The 14,052-nt window shown below is 41.1% G+C and overlaps 1 protein-coding gene across 2 annotated transcripts in view; it reads left to right on the plus strand.

Moving 5' to 3' along the window:
• Positions 1–210: 210 nt before the first annotated feature.
• The window catches only part of gzl (godzilla E3 ubiquitin protein ligase), a 131,016-nt gene continuing 117,174 nt past the window's right edge, over positions 211–14,052 (plus strand). The window contains exon 1 of one of the 2 annotated variants that reach the window (XM_067158249.2): positions 211–319. The gene's annotated coding sequence lies outside the window, so the exon portion shown is untranslated. Of the gene's footprint in view, positions 320–375; positions 505–14,052 lie in introns of those variants that run through there. The other variant, XM_067158250.2, reaches the window with a different exon arrangement.

The raw sequence follows: 14,052 nt of genomic DNA on the forward strand, positions 1-14,052 counted from the left end.
CAGATTGGTCGTCAGGAATTATAGAGTTGAATTCGGATCGTTAGAATAGAAACTATCAGTCATAAAGCATTCATTTTACTATGAATTTTAGTCTTTCAAAGTTCATCACTTACATTAAGAATGAATTCAGTGAATGGTTACTAACATGGCTGCAGCTACAATTCGAATTTCCCGCTGCCTCCCGCAGTCTAATGCCTCTCTACCCATAATCCAATTCGATCACGTGAAGGACATTTACTTGTCTGTGGTGTGACGTTTTCTGTTCATTAGAGTTAAAATTTATTTGTGTGATTTATGTGCATAATCGGAAGATCTTAAGGTATTTGTTTTGTGTAATTTTTATTTTTGAATTGTTTATGGTATTTTTGGCTTTGAATCTTGAGATGTATGTTATTCGTGCAATTGTCATCCTCCAAAGAATACTTCCTGTGGTATCTGCGAATGAAAACATTGGTTCTACATAATGTCTAACATGGATTCTAAACGTTGGAGCAAGGAAAACAGGTATTTTGACGATGATTTGTATATCCTGGACGATTTTATTTAGCTATGAGTTCTGTAGATTCCATTAGTACAGTAATCTTTATTGCTGTTTATTATCTACTTCATTAGTATTTTATTGGTAATTAACCCACTCTTTCAGTTTTATAGCAATTTGGACAAGCTGCAGTATACACGCACATAATTAAACCGCTATGCCAGTATTTAATATTTATTTTATCGGTGAAATAGTGTATAAGAGGAACAATATCAGATCATTGTCACTATGTAATTTTATAATCATCAGGTTGTGAAATGTTGCACTACCCATTGTACGGCTACAGATTAGTCTTGATTTTCTTTCGTATAAATATAGGTTAGAGTCGATGCCACATGATGTTTCGTAATCTGCAAGTAAATCGACACGATTTTTTAAGTCTCTCTCTATATTCAGTCATTCTAATTCAGGATGATTGCTCTTTATGAGGTTTAACTTCAATCCCGTGTATATGGATATTATTTTGCTGCTGTCCATTAGTGTGTGTTCTGGATATCATAGTGCATCTGGTAGAGAAAGATTAAGATTATTGAATGGAAGTCATGTATGGTATGTAAGAAAAATAATAGTACCACAGTTCATCTGCAGTGAAAGAGGCTGCTTCTAATTTTTTATTTCTTGTTTTACATAGTGACATTCCTTATCCCTTTCATTTTGTGCAAGTGTGTTGTATTGATAGTATCATGATACCATAATGTTTTGAAATTGTCTCTCTAGGTCTGATTGTGGTGTACTAACATACGTGTGTGCTGTTAGAAAATCAATGCCAAGGTGATGATTATGGTTTTAACGACAAGTGAATTAAACTAACCATTGAAACCTTGTTTTATGCACTGAAGTACTAACTAATCTATATACAGTATATATATATATATTTCTGAAGTAGTGGTATGTGTTTAACAGACAAGAAATGTCACCTCGAACCTAAACGTCTGTTGTAGAAACTCTGTAATTTTTTCTCTGAACACTTTCATCTAATTCCATATATGTCACAGAGTGTAATTAAGTTTGACCATGTGTTGTAGGAGTTTAGAATTTCTGAATATTAGAAAACCACTTCAAAAGGTTGTATTTTTTGCTGTAAGTCGTGGCAAGTATTGCTACCAAGATTTTTGGTTGGCCGTGGAAATACATGTGCCATTTTTTTCTTTATGCTTTTATATATTTCTAAATTTAGCAGAAATGAGCTCCTGCCCCTCATCTTTCTCGCAGTAACCATGGGGTCACAGAGCAAGCTGTTGGAGTGTACTTCTTCCCCATAGGCTGTTCCAATATTATACTAAAAGTAGCACCAAAATAAAACAAAAAAAGCTGACTTCATTAACATTGGACTTGGTCTTGATTTTAGGAGTGCATGACAACAAAGTCAGAAGTTTGTTGAAGTTGTAAGTTTGTATGACTGGTTATCCATCAAGATAGAAGGTCTTAATAATTGAGTAACTCCACTGTATAGTACTGTGCTGTACAGTATTGTAAAGGTGGAGTTAGTTATTAAGACCTATCTTGTTGAGGTTGACAATACAGATTAATTATTAAATTTATTTCTTGCAGTGACTATCCATTTTGACCAACGGTCCTCTTTAAATGTTTATTCGCACACCCCCTAAAAAAGTCTTAATCCCTTACGCCTTGCTTTGCTTGGCATACACAGATTACATTTCACATGATTTCACTGTTGGAGTTTTGATGATTCTTTACCAGAGACCTTTAGGCTCTAAGGGTCTTATTCAAGAACAAGACTTTTGAGTGGATACTTTACACAGTCTGCTTTAATAGGAAAATCTAACGTTGCTGTAAGAAGCCTGTTTCATAGACGCTGCCTTCTTCGAAATCGACTTTGGCTGAAGCAGGCTTTGCAAAGTTGAGATTTTGTAAACTCTATTTGAGGTTGGCATTGATAATGTCTATTATAATAATAATATAATGATTATTATAGGAGGATAGCACACCCTGTGCATATAGATAAGATAAAATTATCTTAATTGCTTAGTTTAACTAGAGAACTACTGTTCTTTTGGAGCATAATAATAATAATAATAATAATAATAATAAGGATCGTTCAACTGCTGAACATGTCCACAACCTCAAAATGATCATCAGGCATTGTAATCTCAGGTCCAAACAGTACGTGTCAGTCTTTGTGGACTTTAAGAAGACCTACGATTCGATAGGCCGCTTCTGCTAAACATCCTCACCCCGTGTTGGTGGGGGATGCAGACGAAGAATACACCCACGGTATCCCCTGTCTGTCGTAAGAGGCGACTAAAAGGGGCGACCAAGGGATGATCAAATTAGAACCATGCGGTTACTTGTAATTAGTACCATCACGCAGGGAACACCATGGGTCACATTTACTTGGACATAGTACCACTAAGTTAGGTACGCACTAGGTTTGTGATTAGTAGCGACAGTATGTGAATCAGGATGAGGGTCTTACAGTACCTGTGATTCGTACCACTATATGAGCGACACCATGGTTCTGCCTTGCCTATGCTTAGTTCCCACTATGTGAGGAATACCATGGGATAGTTTGGGTCCCTGTGGTTAGTCCACTCATGAGAAACGCCATAGGTTTGCGCTGCCTGTAAATAGCGCCGCAATGTGCAATACACCATAGGTCTGTGTACATGTGCGCATTACACTACCTGTGCATAGTACCATAATGTGTGGAATACTGCGAGTCTACGCTACGTTTGATTAGTGCTGCAACATGACAAATAGCATGGTTCTATTATTTTCCTAGCGATAAGTACCATTATGAGGGGCCGATGACCTGGATTTTGGACCCGTTTCAACTACAAGCATAATCGATTCAGCATCGCGCTATAGAAGTAGTCCCTTGGTTAGTAATACTATTGTTTTGTGCCAGCTTCTGTGCATGTGAGGCGCTGTGGGTTGGTTCCACTGATCGTTTTAAATTCATATCCATTCATTCTTCGTCCTCATGCTTTGAATTCTGGTCAGTGGAGGGTTTGGACTTTTAATTTGTCATTTCATTTAGTCTCATTTTGTACCATTAGGGGCCAGTGACCTAGAGGTTAGGCCCCTTTAAACAACAAGCATCATCATCATCAAACATCCTCAACGAATTTGGGGTTGACTTGAAACTGCTGGCATTGATTAGAGCCACCCTGACTGACATGAAATCCAAAGTAAAGTTCCTAGGATGCCTGTCAGATTCCTTCAAGGTAAAAACGGGAATCATACAAGGTGATGGGCTCTCTCCGATGCTTTTTAACTGCGTGCTCAAAAAGGTCATTAGGACCCGGTGAACAAAATTAGTAGAAGTTGATAATAAGTCCTCTGAGAATGGGAACAAAATCTAAGGGGTTCATGATCGACTGTCTAGCATTTGCTGATGACATTGCCATTCTGTCAAATGATGTAGAAACTGCTAGGATGAAAATCTACCTTCGAAACAAAATCGCTGAACAAACTGGCTTGCAGATATCTCTTGAAAAAAACAAAGTAATGACTAACATCAAAGATGCCCCAGCAAAACTCCAGACAAAATATGGGAAGATCAACAGAGTGGAAAAATTTAAGTATCTGGGTGAGATCATAATGAAAAATGGACTGGACAAAGAAGCAATAAACGAACAAGTACATGGACTTGAAATAGCCTATCAAAGGTCGCGCTCTATCTACAACAAAAAGTGCTGGGCCCAAAATACTAAAATAAATCATTATGAAAGTGTTCTGAAGCCAGTAGTTATGTATGCAGCCGAACCCTATCCCTAAATGCTAATAAAGGACTCCTCGAAGAACTGGAGAAAAAAAAAAAAAAAAAGAGCACAAGATCATCAGAAGTATCATGGTATCCAATTACAAGAAAGGCATTCGTTATAAAAACAAAGAAGTGTACAGTAAAATAGAAAAAATTACAGAAACAATCCATAAGATACGGGCGCGATATTACGGTCATCTCAAACGAATGGACGGAAACAGGCTGACTAAACAGATCTTTCACTTTTTTTTTACTCCAAACCCGTTTATGAAAACCAAAGACGACCTTCAAAACGTTGCATACAAAACCCAAAGATGCCTTCAATAGAGATCTCTTCCACAAAAAAGATACTGATGAATGGGCTAAATTGAGACAAGCAACTGAAAAGAAGACAAGGTACCATCTGGACAGAGTAACACAAGCTGGCCCACTCACAGAGAATGAGGGAATTCTGGGCTCAAAAGAAAGCGAAGCAAACTGTCAAATGTATCAAGACTTAACGTGGTCCTAGATGGTCCCGACGATTAATATATAATTATTTAATAGAAACAAGAGAAGAGTGGCTTCTGTCCAGCATTTTTATTTATATCTGATGAGGCCTAGCATATCGTAATCTTTTGTGTTTTTTACTCAACCATAGAAGAAAAGATTCTTTATTTTTCAGCTTGTGAAAACTTAATAAACTGAGGTTTTTCCTGGCAATCAATACAGATACTGTTCTAATTATTCTACTGGCTTACACTTTGTAAGTCAGCAGAAACTAGTTGAAATTTGCATATAAAAAATTAGTTCTATAACTAGAACATTGTGGTTATTCATTTAACATAACCTCAGCCAGTTACATGTAAAAGTATTACAAAAAATTATAAATTAATAAGTCTAGTAATTCACACTTACCTGTGGCATAATATTTTAATGCAATTTGCATTTGTACCATTGGAGGAATATGTAGTCCTCTTTGATTTTCTGTTATTAGTACATCTTCAAACATCGCAAAGATGTCCAATACAGCTCACTTATCGAATCTACCTAATTTTGAATTTGCTGTCCCTGAAGAACTCTGTCGGGTTTTGCGCATCTCGTATAACTCGACGAGGAGTATGTGTGGCTTCGATAATCTCCTGGACATTTTAAAGATCTTCCACCCCTTGTGGGTGGGGGCAGTAGAATAACACCCAAGGTATCCCCCATCTGTTGTAAGAGGCGACTAAAAGAGGCCCCAGGGGTTCTCAACTTGGGAAGCGTGCATAGGCGACTATGGGGCCCTTAGCTGAGTCCTGGCATTGCCACCGCTTAGTTGTGCTATGCTCCTCACTTTCATCTCATCAGACCTCCCGTGTTCAACTCTTTTTCTTTTCTGACCCTGACGGTATTAGGTTTGCGAATCCTAGGGAGTCTTACATTTTCACGCCCTTTGTGACCCTTGTCTTCCTTTGGCTGATGTCATCATTTTTTGAATTGTTGGATTCATTCCATTTTCTCTCTCTTATTAGTATTATATAGAGGATGATTGCCCACTTGTACTTCCTCTTAAAACAATAATCACCACCACCAAGATCTTCTACAAACTGGATTATGTTTAGAATGTCTGCCATTGTATTATCCTCTACAGTTGACTTTGTGAAGTCAAAGTACGGGCCGTTGGCCACTTTGAAGCAAAGTGTCGGCCAAAGTCTACTTACATGTAATTGTCTTGACTATGAGTAGGAAAATGGTCTGTTCTTATACAGCTCTGTTTAGGTTCTGTATTAAGGAAGTTGTTGGATGCACTACTTTTGCACAGAGCAAAATGTAGCTTCCATCCAAGTCCCAGTCTCATTCATGGCTGTGACAGTATGGAAGCTGCAGGGGTAGGGATGGTGTTGTATAATGACGTTCAAAGCATGATTAGTGTTTCTGAGTGTTAAGAAAGATGCTACTCAGAGGGCCAGTCGTGGTGCAGTACCGGGCGAGTTGGTGGTGCGGTTAGGAGCGCGCAGCTGTGAGCTCAAATCTGGGAGTTAGTGGATTCAAACCCCACTGTCGGCAGCCCTGAAGATGGTTTTCCGTGGTTTCCCATTTTCACACCAGGTGAATGCTGGGGCTGTACCTTAATTAAGGCCACGGTCGCTTCCTTCCCATTCCTAGGCCTTTCCCGTCCCATCGTCGCCATAAGACCTATCTGTGTTGGTGCGACGTAAAGCAAAATAGCAAAAATAATTGTGGTGCAGTAGGACTACCTGGTCCATTGAAAAGGAATGGCAAACTAACGCATTCTTCATCTTGCCTAGTATGCCTCGTTTTGGTTCCACCATTGATTTTTGCGGCTTCCTTATAATTGCATAACCTCCGGTCGTGCTATTTCAGATTCCGACCAACCTCTTAACTGATTACCTGACAGGCAAAACCTAAAATTGGTACGAATAACTTAATTTGCTCAAGAATGACTGTAATATAACAAGGTAAACTTACATTTATTTATCATTTTATTCATTATCCGTTTAACTTTCAGGGTTGATTTTTGACTCAGCAAGAGACTCCACTTCTACTGCCTCAAGGGCAGTGTCCTGGAGCGCGAGACATTTGGTCGGTGATACAACTGGGGGGAATGACCAATACCTTGCCTGGGTGGCCTCACCTGCTATGCTGAACAGGGGCCTTGTAGGGGATAGAAAGGTTGGGATAAACAAGGAAGAGGGAAGGATGTGGCCGTAGCCTTAAGTTAGGTACCATCCCGGCATTTGCCTGGAGGAGAAGGTAGAAACCATGGGAAACCACTTTGAGGATGGCTGAGGTGGGAATCAAACCCCTTCTGCTCAGTTGACCTCCTGTGGCTGAGTGGACTCCATTCCAGTCCTCGTACCACTTGTCAAATATTTTGGCAGAGTCAGGAATTGAACACGGGTGTCCGGGGTGGCAGCTAATCATACTATCAACTATAGCATAGAGGCAGACACTAGATTTATTTAATGAACATTCATCGTCGGCTGCTACTCTTTGCTGAGAATCTGTTTTTCTTCTGCAATTCTTCTCAAAGTCTGTTTGCTCTGTGGAGATGATGCTGATGACTGATTAAGCCAATCTTCGCAAGAGACATGTGACCATACAGGTGGGTGGAGGATGCGATTGGATCTGACATTAAAAAGAAACTAGCACAATATTTCACAGAACAAGGCCAGAATGTGCTAACACATCTGTGGCATCATACTTGCGGGACCTGTCTGGGTAGTATGGGTTTCAGGTGGCGAAAAACTAAAATTAGTAAATGGTTTTACTGATTTACTTTTCTTTTATCTCTTCACTCTCCTCCTGCTGCTGCCTTCACTCCACCTGTCTCCTCTTATACTATCTTCCATTTATTTACATCTTATACAAATTGAATTTGCCTGTCATAAATTCCTGGCGACAGGGTGAAGCACACCACCAATCTCGAAGCCCATGGTTTATTAGTTTCACTGCTCGGTTAACGTGTCACTTGACAGGTAAATGTTTAAAAGTCGTATATATCCTTTGCAAGTAGTGACCCCATTGTAACAATAGCCTGAAAATCAGTGATGGTATACAATCAGTACCCCGACCTGGCAGGAGCTGGACAAGGGGAAATGAAAACGATGACATAGGCTATACGGATACATAGTACATCACCAGTAAGACAGGTGGCATTGCAAAATAATGTGTATTTACCACAATGTCACTGTTGCATACGACTGAATTGCTGTCAACATAACTTTGAGAAAGAAACTATAAAAAGTACATGAAAACCAAATCTTGAGTTTCAATACCGTGACACACTCCTTCTATAAAAAGGTGACCATGTTGCTTGACCACCTTCCTTTCACCCATATATATATATTTTAAAAAATTGCAACAACGCAGTAGAGTACAAATTCAAATTTTTAAAATATAAATAATCCGGAACATAGATTGGTGAGTTTGGACATTTTGTGGTGTGATGTTCTTGTCACTAGCCAATACTGTTGCAGGGGATACTAGGGGCCTGCAGGCTGCTTCGTGGTTCTAATCTGGCGGCTGGCTTTTGCCCCCAGCCCAATGATCTTGTCACTACCTGGACGTATCTCTTATTCTGTCATGTTCTTGTCACTAACCTTACCTAAGTTCTTAAGTCTGGCACCCGTGTGTAGCAGTCTGTGACGTCGTTTGATCCACGCCATGTTCTACTCATGGCTTCTCTTTTGGGGAAGATTTACCTTACCTGCCATAGTTTGCATTTGTCTTAGCTGAAATGGGGCCAGTCTGTTTGTGCCACTGAATAATTTGATTTACGCTGCCTACACGACCGCAAAATTAATTAGCTCTCTTTTTTTCATAGAAGTGTTTTAGGATTATGCTACAGTCGCTCGCTAACATCAAAAAGTACAGCACATGCAAATAGATGCACTTGTAACTTCAAACAAGTATAACACCGAGCAATTTCTATTCAGTCAACAAACGCATAGGAAGTGCAGAATCTAAGAAACCTGTAAGCAGTATATAGCCCACCGGTTTTGACCGTCTGTTATCAGACCAGACATTGGCAGCGAGCGGTTCATAAGTACAGTAGTCGGCGCGGCAGATACTACGTCTAGCTTCTTGACAAATTTTAGTCTTTCAGAGGCTTTTCTTGTCTTTGGAAAGTGTAGGCAAGTGAGTGTAGAGACAAATATAACAGGGAGGAGGCATTACAGGAACTACAGAGAATGATGCGAGAGAAGATACGCGAAGCGTTTTTAACTGCGAGAGTTACTTCGTTGAAACAAAGTTTCTGTAGGACAATTAGAAAAGTTAGTCGAAAAGTAAAACTTGTTCGTCGCAAGAAAGTGTCCATGTACCAAAATTGTGGCACCTCGCTCTTTTTTCATTTCTCGCCGACCAAGAGGAAATACGAAACTCAAAATCCAACATTGATGTTCCAGTCACTGAGGAAGAAGACAGCCAGTGCGAGGAAAGTCAACTATCGGAATCGCAGATAATAAACATTTGTTGCATTTAAATAATAGTACTTATTGAATTGATTGTAACAAGGATTTACAAATTCAATGCATTGTTTCATATTGTTCATTTTATATTGAGGATACCATTCGGTCCTGCCAGGCAACTTTTCCGTGGGTATTAAAATAACGCACATAATCCAATCTGCTCAACTAATTTTTATATTCCACATCTGGCATTCGCAGAAAATTATTAAAGTATTTTTCACTTATGTCTTTGAGCATGTTTAAAAGATCCATATACGACCACGTGTGTCTTTCTCGTAACCAGTCCTTGCAACACGTGTTCCTTTTCGTACCCAACTCGTCAAGCACAATAATAGCAACCGCAACTTTGAAAACGCCCATTTATACAAGTGTGAGACAGAGTTCTTCGTACTGGATGAACGTGTTTGTAGCGAACCATGTTCGTATGTGTATGGGGCGCTTAAGGGACCAGGATGTCAGAGCGGCATTTGGAGTGGCTCCAATTACTGACAAAATGCGGGAAACTCGCCTAAGGTGGTATGGTCACGTATTGCGCAGCAATAGTACCTCAGTTTTGAAGATGTCACATCGACCACGGTGACTGCCAAGGGAGAGATGGCTTGATGCACTATGGGAGGATATGTGTTCGGCGGGCATTACTCCAGATGACGCCAAGGATCGTAAGCGATGGACAGCAAAGTGCAGAAAAGTGGACCCTACAATTACGCAGGATATACGCTAGGATGTAGAAGTGCAGTACAGAATATCACTACGTAATGTACACTGACTTCGCAAATGTCATGGGATAGTCGCCTGATAGCGTGTGGGGCCTCCTCTGGCCCTGCGAACTGCAGTGAGACGCCGTGGAAGTGAGTCGGCAAGTCCCTGGTAGTCCTCTGGACGCAGCTGACACCAAATCTTTTGCAGAGCGGTCACCAATGCTGGCCTGTTCGTGGGTGCAGGAACCATGGCACGGAGCCTGCGTTCCAGGACATGCCAGATATGCTCGATAGGGTTCAGATCGGGGCTCCTGGGTGACCTCCGCTGCTTGTTCCTGGAACCATTCCCGGGCGATGTGGGAGCGATGTGGCGGTACGTTATCATCTTGAAATACCGCAGAACCGTCTGGGCACTGGAAGGCCAAAAATGGGTGGAGATTTTCTCCGAGCAGCTCAACATACCGCGTACCATTCAAAGTCTTTTCCAGAACAACTAGGGGGCCCATTCCATACCAGGAAAATGCACCCCAGACCATAACACAGACACCAGCGCCCTGGACCACACCTTCGAGGCAGGCGGGATCCATCGCTTCATGTGGTCTGCGCCATACACGGTGCCTCCCATCGGCATGGTGCAGTTGAAATAATGATTCGTCCGACCATATCACGTTACGCCATTGTTCCAGTGTCCATCCCTGGTGACTGGCGACAAATGGGCGTCGTTGTACCCGATGACGTTGGGTTAACAGTGGCACCCGTGTGCGGTGCCGGTTCCCATACCCCATAGAACCCATGTTCCTACTGATTGTCCACTGGGAGACGTGCCTAGCACGGCCTGTGTTGAATTGAGCCGTGATTTGTTGCACGGTTACCCGTCTCAGATGTCGCCGGTCACGGTCATCGAGGGTGGCTGGACGGCCGGTCGTTCGTCTGTTGTGGACGGTGACACCCGCATTCAACCATTCACGATTCACTCTGGACACGGTTGATCGTGTGAAGCCGAATTCCCGCACCACTTCCGAAATCGCACTTCCCATCTGTCGGGCACTGACCACCATACCCCGTTCGAACGGTGTCAGCTCACGACGACGTTCCATGTTACACCTGTCACATGCACAGCCACTGCTCACAAGGTCTCCTATACAACTGCCGCTGGCACAGGGGGCATGTGGTGCGCAGACAACACACCTGCGCATCACGCTATCCCGTGACATTTGCTCAGTCAGTGTACAACAGTACTCGGAAACTTAAAACCGATAGCTCTTAAATTATTTCTAATGATCTGGCCGGGAAATGTTTGTTCTGCCTGTGCTGACCAACAGAACTATCTTTCGTGTTACTTCTGAAGCTGATAAGGCCATCGTGTTTGTTCTTGTAATCTCTTGGAAGACCCTATAAGAGGAAAGAGCTACAGAAATGTTAAATTGAGCAGTATATAACATACTTATTTTAAAAAGGCTATATCCGTACAGGCGCTGGGACGGGTGGCCTCGACACTTGGAAGGGTAGAGTGGTTAGCTCTACGCCCGACCACTTTTGCTCTCCAGGAATTATCTGGTGGTCATTTTTTTTGTGTAGGCTGAGTGAACCCCAGGGCCATGTGCACCTCGGGAAATGAAAATCTCGTTTATGAAATCTTCCTGACTGAAAACGGAACCTACGTCCTTCTGGGTGAACCGAGCACGCCTTTACCGCCTTGGCCAGGCAGTCCCTTATACTTACAATAGCTACCAATATTTATCTGTAAGGGCAGTCAGATGAAAACTAGTCACCTACCAAAAAGGTATAAAACAACATTTCGTACCTCAAAATTGTCATCAAAACTGTTCTGTCCCAAAGGGTAATCAGATTCAGTTCCATTCCTTTTTTTTTTTTTTTTTTTTTTTTTTTTTGCTAGGGGCTTTACGTCGCACCGACACAGATAGGTCTTATGGCGACGACGGGATAGGAAAGGCCTAGGAGTTGGAAGGAAGCGGCCGTGGCCTTAATTAAGGTACAGCCCCAGCATTTGCCTGGTGTGAAATGGGAAACCACGGAAAACCATTTTCAGGGCTGCCGATAGTGGGATTCGAACCTACTATCTCCCGGATGCAAGCTCACAGCCGCGTCCCATTCTTGAAAAAGCTAGTGGGCTATCGACGGAACCACACGTCGTCCGATGCAAACCGATGTAAAGAGCCCTGCACGGATCCGGATATCCGCGAAGTTATTGTCTTGGCGGATACAAACTGTACGGCAGTCCGGATAATTTTGCTGATAATTTCTAAATAATGACGTTTTTGATCTTCACTCAGGTGTACTCTTGAATTTGCTCGTGGTTAGGCGACTCTTGACATTGGTATGGGAGAATAGTGATATATAAAGAGCCTTGAAACCATAGAGCCGTAAATCTGACGTAAGTGTTAACTGGCTCCTGCCCGCAATTAATGGAAGGAAGGGACAAAGGTCAGTACGTCGGTAGTTGTCGCAAAAGAAAATCCCTCATAAACCTGCGACTGTAGGGGTTATGTTAACAGAACTATCAGTTTCAATACCTTGGGTGTAATATACTGTAGTTAAATATTTAAATTATCCGCGGATAACCATTTTGCGGATGCGGATAACCATTCGCAGTTGCGGATGATGATTGAAGGAAGTGCGGAGCGGATGCGGATATTATTTTGTATATCCGCGCAGGCCTCTACCGATTTCCACGATTTCTTTTCAGCTTGAGCATCGGGCCACAATTAATGCACAGCGCTTTGAAGACACGTTGCAGAAATTGAGGCACGCCATGAAGTCAAAACGCCCGGACATGCTGTCGAGCGGTATTATCCTTTTTCATGGCTACGCCCAGTGTTTTCCTTGTTTGCGTGGCGGTACGCAGTTTCGGCACCTTTTTCTCGAAAGACACAAAAATAATGAATTGGATATTATTCATAATATTCCTATCACATTCCCTATGAAGCACTAGCAGCGATTGGGAATTAGAAGTGGAGGGGCAAAAAAATGTAGACAACAAAAACTATCCGGTTTGTGGAACATAGCCGGGGGGGGGGGGGGGGGTAGAAAAAAGCTACAAATTGGTAAGTTTTTAATGTTCTCTGAGCGAATTTCGATAGAGATGTAAATGTTGACAGTTTACCAACTTAAGGTGCGTCCACACCAAGATGTTTTCGTTAACTTTGTTAATAAACATTGTTAATGAACAATGTTCATGAACATTTCTGTCTGTTAATAAACAAAATAGCGTGTTCATTAACTTTTCGAGCGTGTTGATAAACAAAATTTCTTTAACTTTTGTGAATGAAACTTTTCATTAACATTTCGTGTTTTCGTTAACATTTCGGTTCGCACATGCGCAAAGACGCAATTAGAACACGCAAATTCGTAGCGCGGAATACAATACTTTTATTAATTTTTGAAATCGACTGTCGAATTGCAAGCAACTCATATACACCATAAAAATACATAAGTGAAGTGTAGGAGTATTTCTCTTACACTCTTACATGATCATTGGTAGGAGTCACCAGTCGCTAGGAATCTTCAAGTTATACTTAGTCTAACATTAATGCAGATGACATTCCGATAAATTTGAATCCTTTCTTCCAATTTCAGACTCAATTACTGTCAACAAGAACTGAAAGTCTTGTGGGGACATTCTCAGAAAGTTTTGAAAGCCTGCTGTATCATGAATTAAAAGTTCTGACATAGGCCTAAGTGTCCTCTCCAGACTTAATTCTAAACGCTTTTCCAATATTTTTCTTTGCCACACTTTGCGTCTGCATTTTTCTCTAATTGCACTCATTAAAATAATGAAAGCTGCAGCTGTATTTTCTTCTTCCTGACCTTATCCATTGTAACCTCACAAACAGATATTTTGGTGTGGACACAATGTTAAAGAAGTTTGTTAACAAAAGTTTATTTGGTGTGGACACAATGTTAAAGAGGTTTGTTAACAAGAGTTTATTAACATCTTTAGAAATGTTTTCGTTAACATTGTTTATTAACTTTGTTTTGTTAACATTGTTTATTAACTTTGGTGTGGACTAACCATTAAAAGCGAAAATAATAGTTTTTTGAGATTTTGATTCAATACTGTACAATAAAACTTTCACCAGAGGAACAATATTATACATGTATTACAATTAAATA

The sequence above is a fragment of the Anabrus simplex genome, chromosome 14 (genome assembly GCF_040414725.1).
Source record: "Anabrus simplex isolate iqAnaSimp1 chromosome 14, ASM4041472v1, whole genome shotgun sequence".
Taxonomy (NCBI): Eukaryota; Metazoa; Arthropoda; class Insecta; order Orthoptera; family Tettigoniidae; genus Anabrus; species Anabrus simplex.